Consider the following 5,119-nt stretch of genomic DNA (forward strand, 5'->3'; position numbering starts at 1 on the left):
CCCCAGCACGCGCGGAGCCGTCCCCCAGCTAATGCATATGTAACACAATTAATGTATATAGAACACATCTAATGCATATGTAACATTGTATCACATAAAAAGGGCCAAACAAAGGGAGTAGGGATGCGTGTTTGGTGAGATTACTCTCCATAATATGTAATAAACATACCTACTTCAATACTCTTTGTGAGTTTTGGGGTTTAATTTCGCAAGTCAGGACCTCCGGGCACTAACTGAGGATGTAAAAAATGACCACAAAAAACTCAGAGAGGAGTTTAAAGAGAGCATTGTCCATGTCTCGCCAGTGGAAACTGGAGCCCCTGCGATCCAGAACAGGTGTCCCCCAGTTAGGGAGAGGGTGTACACCGTACGCGGCAACCTGTGTTTTTTTTTTCTACATGAAAATGGAGAAGATATGAGGAAATGGGATGGAAAACCCACCTATGCTTTATCAGCATGGATACAGGAGTTAAAAGGAAAAATGACCAAAGGCAATTCCCTGAGGATGGATGTAGCCCCAGTCTCCTGTGAGCAAACCCCTAGACAGAACCGGAGGGATGATAACATGTCTGATCCTTAGAAGGGACCTCCCGTATGTAGTCACGTGGAGAAAGCCATGATTACCAAGACCAGCATTAGAGGGGCCCTGCCTCTAGGCAGGTAGAGGCATGGGATAACCGTGTGTCTTAGTTTAACAAGATTACAACTTAGAAATTAAGAAACTTCAGGTGGAAGGGTGGAAAAGGAAAAAAACCAGCTTTTTATTAACAAAATCTGAATAAACAAGAAACCATGCTATCAAAAACTTTCAGAAGAAACAAAACAAAGTCCCAATTCCCCAGGGGGGGGGGGGGGGAGCGGCGGGGGCAACGCGAGGGGGGGGGGGGGGGGGGGGGGGGAGAAGGGAGGAGGGGGGAAGTCAGGACTGTCCTGGTAGTTTAACAGCTGCTCGCAGCCATGTGCATCTGCAGCAGTCAATGGCTTTACAGTCAGCAATGAAGGAGTCCTTTCTCCCACAGGCAGTCCCAAAAACTGAATACCTCACTCTGAGATGGGTCGTCCTCCACAAGGTTTCCTGTGGGGGAAAAAAACTTCCTCTCAGGAAAAGAAGAGGAGGTGGCCAAAACTGGGCTCCCTGCTCTGTCCAGTCCCCACCAAACCCAAAACCCTCCAAAAATCCGACTCCCACCTGTCCCTGTAGCAACTGCGCTTCCCCGGGAGACCTCCCTCCTCTCCCCGCTCCCGTGCTGCCCAACGCGTGCAGCTCCGCTTGGCCCCCACCCCCTCCCCAACTACCCCTATCCCAGAAGAAATAGATCGCAGAGGGAGATGGGAACGGGACCCTAGGGAAAAAATTCAAACATCTCTTTTCAAACCTATGACACCGTGTCTATTGGACTATGTGGATCCAATGGCCAGGAACATCAGGTCCACAAGAATACAAAGCTTTGGTTGACACTGGTGCACAGTGCACTCTCATGCCAACAGGACATGTGGGAGTGGAGTCTATTTCAATTGCTGGAGTGACAGGGGATTCTCAAGAGCTGGCAGTGGTAGTAGCTGCAATGAGCTTGATGGGGAAGGAGTGGTAGACACCTCATTGTGACTGGTCCAAACGTCCCATGTATCCTGGGTATCAATTACCTAAAGAAGGGGTATTTCAAAGATCCAAAAGGACATTGGTGGGCTTTTGGGATAGCTGTTGTAGAAACAGAAGGGATTAAACAGTTCAATGTGTTGCCTGGCCTCTCAGAGAACCCTTCTGCTATGGGACTGCTAAAGGTTGAACAGCAGGTGCCAATCACCACTGCAACAGTGCATCATTGGCAATACTGCACGAACTAAGACTTCGTGATCCCCATCCACAAGATGATCCACAAGCTGGAAAGCCAAGGAGTGGTCAGCAAGACTCGCTCACCCTTTAACAGCCCCATTTGGCCCATGCATAAGCCCAGTGGAGAATGGAGATAGACAGTGGACTATTGTGGCTTGAACGAAGTTACCCCATCACTGAGTGCCGCTATGCCAGACATGCTGGAGCTTCAGTATGAAGTGGAGTCCAAGGCAGCAAACTGGTGCCACTATTAACATTGCAAATGCTTTTTTCTCCATTCCTTTGGCAGTACAGTGCTGGCCACAGTTTGCTTTAACCTGGAGGGGCATGCAGTACACGTGGAACCAACTGCCCCAGGGGTGGAAACACAGTCCCACCATCTGCCACAGACTGATCCAGGCCACAGTAGAGAAGGGTGAGACTCCAGAACACCTGCAGTACATCGATGACATCATTGTGTGGGGGATCACAGCAGAAGTCTTTGAGAAAGGAGAGATCATCCAGATTGCCCCAAAAGCCAGCTTTGCCATCAAAAAGAGTAAGGTCAAGGGACCTGCCCAAGAAATCCAGTTCCTGGGAGTGAAGGTGAAGGACAGATGCTGTCAGATCCCAACAGAAGTCATCAACAAGATCACAGCAATGTCCCCACAGACCAGCAAGAAGGAAACACAAGCTTTCCTAGGTGCCATAGGTTTCTGGAGGATGCACATCCCAGAATACAGCCAGACTGTAAGTCCTCTCTACTTCGTAACATGCAAGAAGCAGGATTTCCAGTATGACCCTGAACAGCAACAAGCCTGTGAACAGACCAAACAGGAGATTGCTCATGCTGTAGCCCTTGGCCCAGTCAGGGAAGGACCAGAGGTGAAGAATGTGCTCTACTCTGCAACCAGGGAAAATGGTCCTTCTTGGAGCCTCTGGCAGAAGGTGCCTGGTGAGACTTGAGGCCGACCACTTGGATTCTGGAACCGAAGCTACAGAGGGTCTGAGGCCAACTATACTCCAACGAAGAAAGAGATTCTAGTAGCCTGTGAAGGAGTTCAAGCTGCATCAGAAGTGATCGACATGGAAGCACAGTTTCTCCTGGTACCCTGACTACCAGTGCTGGGGTGGATGTTCAAAGGAAAGGTTCTCTCTACACATCATGCCACTGATGCTACATGGAGAAAGTGGATTGCCTTGATCACGCAGCGCACCTGAATAGGGAACCCTAATCACCCTGGAATCTTGGAGATAATTACGAATTGGCCTGAAGGTGAGAATTTTGGTCTGGCAGATGAGGAGGAAGAAGAACAGGTGGCATGTGCTGAGGAAGCTCCACCATACAACCAACTGCCAGAGGGTGAAAAGCATTATGCTCTTTTCACTGATGGTTCCTGTTGCATTGTAGGGATGAACTGAGAATGGAAAGCAGTTGTAGGGAGCCCCACACGACAAGTTGCAGAAGCCACAGAAGGACAAGGTGGATCAAGTCAAGTCACAGAGCTCAGAGTCATCCAGCTGGCTTTGGATATTGCTGAACGAGAGAAGTGACTGAGGGTTTACCTTTACACTGACTCGTGGATGGTGGCCAATGATCTGTGGGGGTGGTTGGACAGATTGAAGAAGACCAACTGGCAACATAAAGGGAAACCCATCTGGGCTTCCTTAATGTGGCAAGACATCGCTGCCTGGGTAGAGAAGTTGATCATGAGAGTCTGCCATGTAGACTCACACGTGCCCAAAAGTGGAGCAAATGAAGAACATCACAACACCAAACAGGCAGACCGAGCTGCCCAAGTCAAAGTGTCACAATTAGACCTTGATTGGCAGAAGAAAGGAGAGTTATTCCTTGCTCGATGGGCCCATGAGGCCTCAGGTCATCAGGAGAGAGATGCCACCTGTGCAAGAGACTGAGGGATGGATCCATGGACACTATCTCCCAAGCTATCCACAATTGTGAAACATGCACTGCAATCAAACAGGCTAAGAGAGTAAAGCCTGTGTGGTATGGTGAGCGATGGACCAAGTATAGATATGGAAAGGCCTGGTAGATTGATTACATCACACTGTTGCAAACTCGCCAAGGTAAGCGCTATGATGGGGGAAGGGGTTGAAACCGGGCTCTCCAGAAAGGAGCCCAAGGGTGGACAGCCCAAGTTAAGTGTCAAATCAGCAGCCCAGCTGAAGTGCATGTACACCAATGCACACAGCATGGGTAACAAACAAGAGGAGCTGGAAGCCATCGTGCAGCAGGAAAGCTATGATGTAGTTGCTATCACGGAAACGTGGTGGGATGACTCGTATGACTGGAGTGCTACCATGGGTGGCTACAGGCTCTTCAGAAGGGACAGGCAGGGTAGGAGAGGTGGAGAGGTAGCTCTATATGTTAGAGAGTCTCTTGACTCTGTAGAAGTTGAAGTCAGTAACAATAAGGTTGAGTGCCTGTGCATCAGAATCGGGGAAAGGCCAACAAGGCTGATATCCTGGTGGGAGCCAGTTGCAGACCACCCAATCAGGATGATGAGGGTGATGAATTATTCTACAAGCAGCTGACGGATGTCTCAAAATCGCCAGCCCTTGTTCTCGTGGGTGACTTTAACCTGTCGGATGTCTGCTGGGAACTCCACACAGCAGAGAAGAGGCAGTCTAGGAGATTCCTAGAGTGTATTGAGGATAATTTCCTGCTCCAGATGGTAAATGAACCTACCAGGGATGGAGCCCCGCTAGAACTCCTGTTCACAGAGAAGAGCTGGTGGGAGATGTGGTGGTCAGTGGACATCTGGGACACAGTGATCATGAAATAATAGAGTTTTCAATACTCAGGGATGCAAGGAGGGCTGTCAATAAAACCTCTACATTGGACTTCCGGAGGGCAGATTTCAGCCTATTCAGAAGACTAGTTCAGAGTGTACCCTGGGAAACAACCCTTGAAAACAAAGAGGTCCAGGAGGGATGGACATACTTCAAGAAGCAAGTTTTGAAAGCACAGGAGCAGGCTGTCCCAGTGTGCCGAAAGGCAAGCCGGTGGGGAAGATGACCGGTCTGGCTGAACAGGGAGATTTTGAAAGAAATTAGGGCTGACTACTCAGGAAGAATTTAGGAATATAGTTAGGTCATATAGAAAGAAAATTAGAGAGACGAAGGTACAACTTGAACTGAATCTCGCCACCTCTGTGAAGGATAACAAAAAGTCCTTCTACAGATACATCAATAGCAAAAGGAGGGGCAAGGAAAACCTCCATTCTTTACTGGACATGGTCGGGAATATAGTTATCAAAGATGAGGAAAAGGCTGAGGTATTTA

The sequence above is a fragment of the Neopelma chrysocephalum genome, unplaced genomic scaffold, assembly GCF_003984885.1.
Source record: "Neopelma chrysocephalum unplaced genomic scaffold, ASM398488v2 Primary Assembly neopelma1_96738, whole genome shotgun sequence".
Classification (NCBI taxonomy): Eukaryota; Metazoa; Chordata; class Aves; order Passeriformes; family Pipridae; genus Neopelma; species Neopelma chrysocephalum.